The 14,369-nt window shown below is 30.7% G+C and overlaps 1 protein-coding gene across 1 annotated transcript in view; it reads right to left on the bottom strand.

Annotated features, from left to right (window-relative positions):
- LOC126773357 (acetylcholine receptor subunit alpha-like 1) overlaps nucleotides 1-14,369 on the bottom strand; it is a 232,425-nt gene that overhangs the window by 167,545 nt on the left and 50,511 nt on the right. Inside the window, exon 2 of the mRNA XM_050494270.1 lies at nucleotides 10,769-10,819. The gene's annotated coding sequence lies outside the window, so the exon portion shown is untranslated. The remainder of the gene's footprint in view (nucleotides 1-10,768; nucleotides 10,820-14,369) is intronic.

Raw genomic sequence — 14,369 nt, forward strand, 5'->3', positions numbered from 1 at the left:
TCAGTCTACTACAAACGTGATGTTTGTACATAACCGAAACATATTCATTACACTGACAAAAGAGACAACAATATTTTTTTAAACTCTCGAATCATGGAAAAATGTGAGAACAATGAAACTCACTCACACACTGGATGAAACTTAATCAGAAGAAAACACAAGGGTGTAAAAATATTCCGAGCGAATCAGAAATGGGTAAATTTAAACAGAACGCCTGTTATCCTTGAATTTTAACGTGAACTCGTACGAAATATTCGTATACTTTATTGTGTTTGTAAAATATACGCCTAATAAGGTAACAAATAGCAATGTACTAGTTACTATAATATGTACTGGTTATTACCGGAACAGATTGGTTTTTGGTCAAACTAGTAACCAATTTGTACTGGTTTATATTTGTAATTTGTCAGAACCATTATCAGTTGAAAAGGAAATACTTCGTCTACTAATTCTTATTAGAATCTTAAAATATTCTTAGCAATGTTTAAAATTGAAATTTAATTAATATTAGATAAATTGATGGAAATTTAATTTAAAACTTAATAAAAAATCTTTTTCTCGCTCTTATGTAGTATTAAAATAACGTAAGTGTATTTATTATATGTAAAATGTAATATAAAACATAAGATACTGAGTTGGGAATATACTTGATCAAATTTCGTCCACGACGGCCATTCTCAAAAACTAGCAATCTGTTATAATGCACAAGTGTATTTGCAAACATTAAAGGAAGGAACGGAAATCCAACACGAACGCAAAGAGATCACGCGCAAATCCCTTACGTGATTTCCGGTGTAGAGGAATTTAAATACTATCAATTTCCTAACACCGAGTTGATACTGAAAAATTTAACTTCTATTGCCCCAAAACGATAGTTGAACCCGGGACCTCCGAATTTAAAACCATAGAGGCATAAAAACCGATAATTTCACCGACAACACTGTGAAGCAAATAATGTATAATATACATATTATATTAGAGGGAATCAAATACATACCATATAATAACTAATATTATTAAATACGAATACCAAATAACGTATATTCGTACGCATGGTACGATGCAATTTCATATTTATCCACGGATTAATTTTAATCGAGTCTAAATTCATTGTACTATGAACCTTATAAATACAGGTACAAGATAGAAAATCCCTTGCTTCGTCTAACGCAGACGAAACTCCTAAGTTGATTATTTTAGTTCGGTCGAGTTCACTTTGATTAAGCTCTTGCGGTTTGTTTAGATGGAAGTTAGTTCGTCTACAGACGACGCGGTTAAACTGAGTACTGCAGAAAAATATTCAAATCTCAGATAAATTTAATTTTTAATTCAATATCACTTTTGCATAGAATATAAATAGAATATAATTTACTAAAATTGTCTTCACTCACACTTGTAGACTAATAAAATAAATTCAATGCATTGACTGGATTTTACTTATTTTCGTTAAATTTAAAAGCATATATGGGTCTATAAAATAAAAAAACAAATAATATGTAGTTAAAACGATTAACGACGACGACTCAAGTCCATAGCATCTCAAAAGAAACTATCAAAATGATCAGATATTGTATTGCACAAATATGTGCGCAAAAACAGAATAAACTATTTATTCTCTTACTGTTGTATGGGATTGATGGGGTGGCAATCCGACACGACTGGAGATATACTGGTATACTGGTGGTAGGGCTTTGTGCAAGCTCGTCTGGGTAGGTACCACCCACTCATCAGATATTCTACCGCAAAACAGTAATACTTGATATTGTTGTGTTCCGGTTTGAAGGGTGAGTGAGCCAGTGTAATTACAGGCACAAGGGACATAAAATCTTAGTTCCCAAGGTTGGTGGCGCATTGGATATGTAAGCGATGGTTGACATTTCTTACAATGCTAATGTCTAAGAGCGTTGGTGACCACTTACCATCAGGTGGCCCATATGCTCGTCCGCCTTCCTATTCTATAAAAAAAAAAAAAAGATAGATGAGGCGCATGCCAAACGGATTTAAAACGCTTACAAGGCATGGAAGTGTATCGTTAACATCGTAAGTCACAGCTGCTTCTGAGAATGTATCAACAGAAAAAGCCACTTTCATTGGCCTAATCCGGAATCCAAACCAGCCACCCTATGTACATCTCATCACCAGCCGTAAAAACCAGACACGACACACGAGGTAGTTAAAACATTTAATATGGTCCGGAATTGACACCATTTAATTTAATAATCATCTTTTGCTTCCCTTGTCTTATTTATTTACGGTATGTGTGATAGTGTAACAGGAATATATAAATAATATTGACAATGGAAAATGAATCAATAAACTCTTACGGCCTGCTGCGTGTCTTATTCCAATTCCTTGAGACCGCTTTCGCTTTATCTCGTAGGATGTTTTCCCATCATTCTTACAACATCAACGCGCTAAGATAGTGTGGTTATATTAAAGTCTACCGCAACCATACTAACATTAGTAATTAATATTAAATATGAATTGGTAGCATTGCTTGTAAGCCCGAGATAGTGAATTTTCGGAAGTATTATTTGTTAGTATGTTTTCATCTTATTATATAACAGACTTAATACAGTATCAAGGAAATGAAAATTTGAGGAAAACGTTTCAAAGAAATTGAAAACTGAATAATGTAAATATTATAATATTATTTATTTTCATTTTCAAAAGCCGAGATGGCCCAGTGGTTAGAACGCGTGAATCTTAACCGATGATCGTGGGTTCAAACCCGGGCAAGCACCACTGAATTTTCATGTGCTTAATTTGTGATTATAATTCATCTCGTGCTTGACGGTGAAGGAAAACATCGTGCGGAAACCTGCATGTGTCTAATTTCATTGAAATTATGTCACATGTGTATTCTACCAACCCGCATTAGAGCAGCGTGGTGGAATAAGCTCTAAACCTTCTCCTCAAAAAGGGATAGGAGGCCTTAGCCCAGCAGTGGGACATTAACAGGCTGTTACTGTTACTGTAATTTATTTACATACTTTTCTGTTTTAATTTAATTTGTAAATAATGTTTTGATATTGATATTTAGTTCTTTTTCTTTTAAAATGAAGTCCACGCATCATTATTTTTATGTGTTTGTGAAAATCATTCTATAAAAGCCGATATTAAATAGCATATCAGACAGGTAAAATCATCTTTTGTAAAACACTAGGACTAGTGCCGCATTACGGATAAACTAATCTTAATGAAAATGTAACAATAAAAATTATAATAATTTTATTTAAAGAAATAAAATAATTCACTCGCAAACTAGGCAAAGCATGTTGTAAGTGGCTATCTGTCGATAACATATTATAACTTTATGTGCTCATAAGAATAAATAAATACTTATACCGCTTTCTTTTGCGTTATTTATCAAAGATTACTCGACATATTTCGGAAGGAGGTCACTGACAAGCTTAATCTACTTACGGTTACACGCTAACACTAAAATTACTAATATTATCGAATTTATAAGGCTAAAGATTCTACGTTTCCGGGTTTCAATATCTCGCTACAGAAAACACGTACATCTGTTGGTCTGATGTCTCTCCAGTCGTGTCGAATTTCCATTGCATTGGATTGTGAGAGCGAAAGAATAAAAAATGTACCAGTCTTCTTTGAGAATAGCCATCGTGACCAAAATCGGTCAAAAATACAACTTCATCAGTGGTTCATTTATTACATACATATACGTACATGAATTATATCGTATAAATGTATATTATACAAGGTTAAAATAAATTAATGTTGTTGTTTATGGCGTTAATTATATAGTCCTGCGAGGATATTAATATTTTACAAATGACCCTATAAAATGTATTTTATAGAAAATAATCTTAAACGTATATATTGATTCAATTCACATATCAAACAAAACATACATTCAAAACCGCAAACTTAAGATAACAATGGATGCAATCGCTTTGAACGAAATTTAACTAGTTGGGAGAAGTTGGCACTGTTTCAAGAATTAAGCCTCCGCTGGGTTAGAGAGATACGATGCACTCTCGGTTCAAAAACCATGATTAGGTTTTTTATATAAGCATTCATTATATAATACTCATTTTAATGTAACTTTAATAAATTTTATGATTGATAAATTGTCTGAATCACAAAGCTTCAAGATTTTCTTACACAATTACGTTACATTTCGTAATTATTATACTTTTTTTTTAATGAATCTTCATTACAACAGGCGATGTGACATTTTATTAATGTATTATTTTGGACAAATTGTTCCCTAAATAAAATAAAAAATATATAGAATAAAAGAAAATATACATTTGCAAAGTACGTATAAGTTGCTAATCAGTTTGCATATAATAATTGCATTATTGATTGTAGATAATTTATATAATTTAAATAAAAATGATTCATTTCCAACCCTTGAACTTGTACAGCAATGGACAAACGTTTTAACCACCTACGTATGTAGGTTGACTTAATGCCACTAAAGCAGCCATAACCAAGCGACAGGAAAACACTAATCTAAGCCTTAAAACCCTCTCTTAAGGCTTATTTTCCATTCACGTTGTATTCCGACTAGGGCCTTTACGAAAATAAACTTGAACCGTGACGTCATACTTTTCAGTACACCCACGCTATGAAAGGTGAGCTACATTGGGTATAAAGATGACCTAACGAAAGAAATCGTAGAAATATTATGTAAATTTACTCCTATTGAATGGAATGTTGCAAACATTATTGATATTTGTGCTAAGAAAAGTTTCAATGTAGTATGACGTCACCCTTGGGAATTCAAATGAGGTGTAAAACATATTTTATGAAAATATACTATCAGTAACAATGATACCTTAACAAAACGAAGTAATTGTTTACAATATAAAAAAAGAGTAGAGTAAAATAACATACTGTAAATCCCATAACTGTAGTCCCACTGCTGGACTAAGAGTGTTTGGAGTTTATTCCACAATGCTATTCGAGTTCCGATTCGATACACATGTAGTTGTACACATGACTTAGATTTTTATTTTTTAGATACACGTAGACACCTCATGATGTTTTTTTTTACTTTAACACCGATGACGATATGATATACGCAAATTATATAAATAAGAATTCATCGGTACTTGCTCATATTTGAACACAAAAACCTCGGCTCAAAACCCTCTAATTCTTCTTCTCAAGAGGTGGAGATGACAGCGATACCAGTATTTTTTACTTTACTTTTACTCAAGAGTTAATCTTATTTTTCCATTATTATTTTGCCCAACGTTTTTAGTGAGTTGCACTTGTCGTGGCCACAAGCTGTTTTTCGTCTCGAATTTACTGCAGCAGTGCTATTCAGTAAAAACTTTTTCATTTTCATTACTCACCCGTAAGATATTGACAACCATATTATGGTAATATACAATTGTGATGCGTGTATTATTGATATGTTATGATTATTATGGTCAATATCGCATGTCACTTTTAGATACTTCATGAACTTTTAAAGTATACATTTAGCTATTTTATTCAAGGTGAATAATAGGTGATTTCACGCCAAGATTCGGTATTTAAATACAGATGCAAATAATGGAAGTATCTCAGGAGACCATATACAATAGCGTGGACTGTACAATATCGAAAACTATTCTATTCCCATTTAATATTTCACCGAATCGTTTTGTAAGCCGGTAAAATGTCTACACAAATGGAGTTGAAAGAAATATAACCCATAAAATGCAAATGCGTATTTTGTTGCCGTATAAGATTTAGGTGCACAAAGGAATGTAAAGGCAAAGATTTGGAAAATTTCAATGCATGTGCGACCATCCAGATTGAACTCGGTGATAGTTTTAGCGCAACATTTGAAAAGCGATTATTTGTGTTACAACTTTAGTAAGATAGGTTCGTTATTATTACATAACGCAAAGAAAATGCTGAGTAGCATTGAAATCGCAATCGAAAAAAATATGTTGGAAATTATCTTTGAAATATTTTTTTAATATCACTTAGTTATAAAACCATTGATATAACATTTCGTACTCGTTGGTTTTTAATTGCAGAAATGACAATTACGGCATACAATAGTTCAATAGATATTTTAAGCAATTGTCAATGAACTATTCGACAAACGAAATCACTATCACTGACCAAATAAGTGTTTTTTCGCTTATTTTAAACTTATTATAATTCAAGATTTCTTAAAATATTATCGAAGCTAAAAACTGCAGCACTGAGGACTTAAATAGTTTAATAAAAAACAAAATTAAAAATAGCTACACTATATAGATCTAAAACGCGTGGGATAGTGATCATCGAAATTCTGATGATATTTGTCAAAAATGAAAAAACAATATCATCTGCGTTACAAGAAAGAGACGTAGTAGAGTTAATTTGTTAACAAGAAGTCTTAGCCGACATGGTGATAACATATTTGAAAACATTGTTTTCAAATATGAAAATCTAGATACCCTAATTATATCTTGAATATAAAAAAGGCCATCTGTGGGTTAAGTACGTACTGTTCTTCCTTGGATTTCAAACTTTCATACAAAAAAAAATAATCAAATTTGGTTCAGTGTTTTAGCTATCAAAGCAGACAGACAAGGCTGCTTTGCATTTGTAATATTAGTAAAGATAAAAGAAACAATGTTCAATTTTATATCGAAACGTAAACTTAATATTCCCAATGGGTTTATTTTAGCTTACGCGCATGAACCAAGTCAACACTGTCCGTAAACATTGATTCTGTTGATTTGCAAGCATATATTTGTTATTACGTGATTTTAATTCAATTTATTAACGAAACTCGTATGAAATTACTTATATATTTACATTTTTAACTTTCGCGTTATATCTTTATTTTGTATGTAAATCGTAGTACTTATAAATACTCAAGAAGATTCAATTTTTTCCTTTCATTCCTACGGCAGCGCTTAGCATTTGAATGTACAATTTACCATAATGTTTGAATGATGTAAAGAACGAAAAACATGAAAAACATATATAGTAACATTTTATGTAAATAAAAAAGCAGTGAAATATTATTGTTGAATCGTGACGATTTCTTAATTTAAAATATTGCATGTGATTGTTTCATAAGAATTAAAGTCAATAGACTATTATGGGACTAAATATGTCTAATATTAAATAACTTTTGTAAATAATGTAACTTATAATCATTGTTATATAATTACAATAGCTAAAATAAATAGAATTTATTAATAAAAAGAAGAAACATAGTGCCATATCAACAAGGATATCCTTGGCTAAATTTATGATGACGTCACATCTCAGTATATATTATGTGTGTTTGTCGTTCTTTTCAGTTTCATTTTGATTTTGAAACTTTTATATTTGAATGTTAAATGTAAATATATTTGAATGATAAGACATAAATAAAAATTTAAATGTGATTTTCTGGGACTAAATTTACTAAGTTACGTATATATTATTGTAAACGTGAAAGTCATTCGCATTACTTTTAAAAACACATTAATAATATTTGGACAGTAAAATTATCCAATAATTAATTGTTCATTTCTTAACGCCTCCCAAATCAAAATATTCGAGATCCCTTAACAATGCTCAAATTAATACAAAGGCGAACAAGCCTAAAAAAGAAAAAAAACAATAGACCCCCACTCGAATGAATTAATCAGGACAGTCACGAACATCCTTAACGATGGCACGCAGTACGAGAAAATATAAGTTTCTGAGAACTTAGTTAGCTAAACTTTGGCAACTGCAATAAAGAAGTTCCCCAAATGATATCGAGACGAAATGTTTTATTCAAGTTTTAGGTACTCAGGAATCGAAGTTATCGATTGATACGTTTAAGTTTGTTTTAATTTAAGAAAAAATAAACATGTCGCTTGTTTTTTTTAAATTCATTTGTGTATAATCTATTTCATTTGTGAATAATCTATTAACATGCCTTCGGGGTAGGACTAACACGTACGCCATGACGGCAAACGGCATGACGCTCTCTAGTGCCACCATGCTCTCTCTCTGCTGCTACTCTCGACTGGCTTGTGTGCGTGTCGCATATACAATAATACTTCTTTGCTTTATATTGTTATAATAATACATTATTGCTACGTGGCTTAATTTAAACAAAAATATTTTATCACACAAAAAAAATTGGATAATTACACCCATCTCTACACACACATATAAACACAAACACATACATCAACACAGGTATTTACTAAGCCAAGTAAGAATACCCAGATTATTTTACCCTAAATTTGTATTGTACATAGTTAAAGAAATAAAATGTTATCTATTTTAAAAGTATATGCTATAAAAATCGTTACAGTGCGTAATGAAATAGAGTAATTCCTTTGTCAATGTATTATACTAGAGGTTTACCCGCGACTCATATTCTTTTCATATTCATATCAAGTCATAATTCTGAATTGCTAAATACCAATTTCCATAGCTTTTACAATCTGTCATTCCCTTCAGTAGTTAGTGCTAACTTACTGTATAAACGGATCCCATACACAATTTATAATATTTTTATGGTCTAGCACGTGAGTTATTATTTTATATATAAAGTTAAAAATCCTTCTCGCTTTTAAGAGACCAAAGATTTGTTATCTAATACATTGAATTACCAAATTAAGTTAACATTTTGTTTGTAACACACATGGCAATGTTTGCTGCAACTTTGCAATGCGGAAAACTTTCTTCAAGTCAGAGCAAGTTACACGACAAACTAATACATGTCTGTGTTTGTATCTTTGCTTAATTATGGTAATACTTATTTAATAGCCAAATAATTTTAATGGTAAAAGAGGAGTATTTTGTTTATGTGTTGTTATTGTAGTGATAACATTCGAGCATCTCTTTTGTAGTTGTATTTGTGCCTGATTCACCAGTTTCCCCAAAGTGTCGTAAGAATAACTATCCACCCTACTTGGATATATATATATTTCTTATAACTTGCATACTAATATTGTTTTTTTTTACTCATATTGCCGTGTTCGTGTAACCGAATGAAAGAGTGTGAAGAATTATAAAAAATGTTGCCCTTTTATTCTAGCACCTAGCTTATAATAACCGGATCAAACGAATAAAAAGTTATTAGATGTATCTGACAATAAATTGTCAGGAGTTTGAAAGTTTGCTTGTCTTGGAAAGAATGCAATACCGTTAGATCAGCGCTGTACTCTTTCAAATGGTAGCGGTTTTGCTGTCCTATCGTATAATGAGAGGAATAGCGTGCACTTGTGTTTGTGCGCTCACTATAATATCTCCAGGAAGACGTAATTTTATCAATTAATATCGCAGTATTATTTCATGAAATTTTGACTAATTTTCACAGACAAGGCATCAACGAGGTACAAGCTGCTCTGCCTATTGTAACTTAAAATCCTGCTGTACTTAAAATTTTCGTACATCGGAAGTTCATACTGTGAGTGCTAGCATTGAAAAGTTTTAAAACTAAAACTAGTTACAAAATTTTCGCGACACGTTTCCCCGAACTGGTCGTATGTCATGAAATTTTTTGTTCAGAAAATTCAGTTTATTTTAGTCCGGATGCTATACTTTGTTATTCACATAGAACTCATCGTAAATTTTTGAAGCAAAACTTTTTAGAAAAGTGCATTTGAACGTTACAGCTTATTTAACTTTAATATGATTTGTTAATAATAAATGCAGCTGGACTCGTAAGTGAGTTCATGTATCAAATATTTCCTTATGCTGTTGTTAACAGCTGTAAAACAAAATCTATTAAATATTTTAATGTATCGAAGATTTTATAAAGCTATCTTTTAATTCTTGTATTTCACAAGAATTAAAGTATTTTCGATTTAATTAATCAAAGCTAATATTGTATTATATTAAGGACTATCACAAAACTCACCGCAGGATACGATCACGAAATGTCTGTAATGATTATATCACTTAAGGATACTGAAAGTCGGTTGACAAAATTTCATGGGTACAGATAGCAGTCAGTCTGGAAAAACCTATTTAAAATTAATAAATATAGTTTTTTTACTAACATATTTTCAAAATAAAAACATCTTAAATACATGTGTACTGATTATGTAATGTATTAAGTAATTAAATTTTAATACGACTTAATTCCTTAAGACATAAGATTCTCTTCAAGTCTACATCGAAACCTATTAATAATGGAACGTTTTCGTAAATCCTTAGAATAATTTAGATAACATCAGAGTAAATCTAATTGTAAACATTTTGAACGTACCGCAAAATCTGTTGTCACTTTCAAGACTTGCTTAATTTATTGTTCTCGTTCGAAAACAACTGTCACAATCCTGAAACAGTAGAATCCCTTAAAAAAAACTCTCAAAAACATTTACGCAGAAAAGTTTCGGAATGTTCTCGAAGGAAATGTCAGAGAATACGTTTTGTTATTTTTGCGACGTTTCTGAATGTTAATATAAATTTCATGACAGTCAGTACATTGTTGTTTTCATTAAAAATTAACGTTATTACGTGAGATTTATTTGTTAAAAGATCAGTTGCTTTCTTTTTTCTTTAAAATTTGTATTCAGACTGACGTGGTGGGAGGTCACCACTGTACATAGACATTGGCACTGTGAGAAATATTACCGACCCAATGTGCCATCGATCTTGGGAACTAAAATGTTATGTCCACTGCAATTGTAGTTACAATGGCTTGCTCACCCTTCAAACCGGTACACAACAATTTCAAATATTGTTCTTCAGCAATATGTGAAGAGCTACTTAGACGGACTTGTAAACTCTACCACTAAATTAACATGTGTTTCTTTTCAGATGGCAAAATAAATATCTATATAATGTAAAAATCATAGCCTACCAGTAAGACATGGGTCCTCCTTGGCTGTGTCATCGACTGATCGAGACTTACCTGTGAAAAAAATGATTACGTAATTAAAATAAATATAAATTAATAACATAAATTAAAAATGAAGCTAAGCAACAACTTGGCGATTTGTGGCCAAGTGAAATATCTACAAAAAAAAATAAATTGCTTAATTCTAAAATAAAAGCTAATTTAGTGTGGCACATTTTTGCGTCACTTGTTCTCGAGATGTATAAAATCTTGGATAGATTTTTTATTGATTAAAATAATATTATGATGATTTCATAAAACTTAAGCTTTTTTTAATCCGTTACTCTTAGTTTTAATTATATTCATGTGAAATTTCGTGAAATTCATATTATAATTATGAATCATATTTGAAGTTGCTTAATTGTCACAGCAGGATTTGAACAAGCTGAATTTCGAGGGAGAGAATTCACGAACATTGAGCATTGTTCAAGGCATTTGCTTAGTAAATAAATATAACATAATCTATACACATAACATAGACCTTAATAACTATTACACAACTTTTATATACAGTTACAAATACTACATAGAGGAGGCAATAGAAATCTGTTAGTTTCATTTATAACACGACAACAAATACCATTTAACCGTTCGGAATACGCAATTTAACAGTGGAAAGCCGATTGGCGGCAGTCGGTAACAACGACCGTTGCCAGCCGCATTCCATTTGTAATAATTTAGAACAAAGAGGACCGAAAGACCACACTGCCACTAATGCGAACGATTTAAGTTATGCAGTTGCATGGTTGGTTTTGTATATCGCTGTAATGTGTTCTAGCGTTTCGGTATCTCAACGCAACATTGGTATCTATAAAATGCAACAACCATAACCCCCTATAACATTTATACATAAAATAAAAGTATAACACGATATTGTGATAGTGAATCTTAGCATTTCAGAATTGTTAGATCCTTGATTACTTATACTTTTAAGGTAGAAAATCAAACATAAAACTTTGTAAGTTTTATAGTAAACTATAACTTTATTATAATTACAAGAAATTATTTAGTTTTTTACTTCAAAATAAGTGTAATTAAGTTAAGTTAAGTTAAATAAGCGTATAAGAAGTGATACAAGCATCTAAAGAGTTAAGAGAAAAGTTAAAACAACATAACACTAATAGGCGGAAGTTGAATTAAAAATTAAATATAATCTTTTTCATTATTTTATCAAAAAATGTTAACTTCATATAAAATAATAATCTTACCAAATAAGAGTTCATACATTCATTTTAATACATATGTAACAAAAAATAGGATATTACTACAAGTTGTATGTTTGTCTTGTAATATAATTACTACTTAATAACGATCACTTCATTTTATGTGGTTTAACAGTAGCTCGTCTTAGTTGAAAGTCCAATAATATACTTATTGGAAGTATTTTATTGAATGTTAAGTATTTTTACCATCTGTATACGAATCAAATAAAATACGAATTAAATGTGTCATTAATAATATATTTGATTAAAGTAATGAAACGAATACTTTTATATTTGTGTTTTCAATTTTTTAATTAATAAACATAAATTACACAAAACAAAATTCGGTGGGACTTTTGGGTTTGTACCTGCAACTTTTATTTAAGATTCACACGTTCTAACCACAGAACCATTTCATTTCCAATTAAATATTTTTATAATACGTCCTAAAATATATTCTATAAAATATAATTGCCTCGGATCCATCTCTGAGGAAGATAACGAAATTGATCGAGGCCTATATTACAGTGAACGATTTTATCAAATAGAAAGTCGGAACAAAGAAAATTAACATTTAATAAATTGCTCAAAGGAGTCAAGAATATAGTCAAAGTTAAATAATATTCAACATGTTTAGAGTTCGAAATATTTCTAAAAACAATTTATTTATAATTAAGGGACTAAAACCGAAGAAATTACAAAAATGCGGGAATGCGGAAAACACAACTCACTATTCACACTGCACTAGAAAAGTGTCGATAAAATTAATTAATAAAACTACAAGTAACAGAATTTATTTATGTATTTTTTTATAGAATAGTAAGGTGGGCCACCTGATGGTAAGTGGTCACCAACGCCGTTAGACATTGGCATTGTAAGAAATGTCAAACATCGCTTACATAGACAATGCGCCACCAACCTTGGGACCTAAGATTTCATGTCCCCTGTGCCTGTAATTACACTGGCTCAAAGCCCTACCACCAGTACACATTATGAAGTGGTATTAAATATTATAATAACGACAATATTTATCAAAATTGGGCTTATGATGTAAACTGGTCACCACCGCCAATAGACATTGTCGCTGTAAGAAATATTAACCATTCGTTACATCGCCAATGCGCCACCAACTTTGGGATCTAAAATGTTATTTCCTTTGTGCCTTTAGTTAAACTCGTTAATCAACATTCAAACCAGACCACAACAATATTAAGTATTGCTGTTTGGCGGTAGAATATGATAATTTAAATAAGCCTTACGAAAAAACCTCAATGAACTTTAAGATTTAAATTATTTTTTGTTACATAACATGTCATGTTTTATAACAATTTTGTCAATTATACGTATTATCCTTTTCCATTATTTTTTTTTCATTATCAAATTTCCAAATAATAATATTTATTTATTAGGAGAAAAGCCTACGGCGCTTTAAAAAAATTTGTTCAAATGTGATTGTGATGTAATGATTTCTTGTCTAAAAACACTTTTTTTAATGGCTCTGGCACCCTGGGTAAGTAAATAAGTTTCATTTCGCTATAAATATAATATATGTTTTCAGTTGGGCTCCAGATAGTCACGAAATTTGTTACAATAGACTTACATGTCCACGAAAAAAACTATTTGGAAAGGCAATTTTGTGTACATTCATGAAAAATAACGACATTAGACCATAAACTTTCAATGTTGCCTAAGCATCGCCATCTACCTTTTTACCGTTCATCGTTGTTTATTCTACGTACGTGGGACATTTTGGTTCATCTTATTATATTTTTATTTTGAGGTGAACCGAAACGCTTCTTCCTTATGTTTATTGTATTTTAACTTTGTTAACGGTTAAAATTTTTATGAAGAAGTTTATGGGGTCGTTCGTATTAGATGCGTTGTTAAATAAGCTTTAATACAGTTTGAATAAGGACCATAATTCAATGAAAATTTCAGCCTTGTAAACCCAAATATTTTCAAGATATAGTCGTTAAATGCCGTCGTATTGTTACCTTGTCTTGAAGAAGTTAAGTGTTCTTCAACTAACAAAGGTGTATAAAGATTGGAGTTATGTAAACATAAAATTTGTTAAAAGCGTCTTATCTTTGCAGAAAAATCTTTATTGTAGCCTTTTTTTAAGTGAAAAAATCCTTCTCTATATCAAACATTCAATTTGACCTCGATTGTAGAAAACCAAAATTTATTTTATTTAAATTATGTAATTTAATTTTAATTAAATATACTTACACACATTTGTTTTGTAATTGCGAGAATAATATGAGCGATATATCTATTTTCGTACAATACTCTTATTCTCTAAAAGAAATAATTTCTGACACATGTAAAACAAATGTATAAAATATTCATAGAATTGATGCCGG

This window comes from Nymphalis io, chromosome 14 (genome assembly GCF_905147045.1).
Source record: "Nymphalis io chromosome 14, ilAglIoxx1.1, whole genome shotgun sequence".
NCBI classification, from domain to species: domain Eukaryota; kingdom Metazoa; phylum Arthropoda; class Insecta; order Lepidoptera; family Nymphalidae; genus Nymphalis; species Nymphalis io.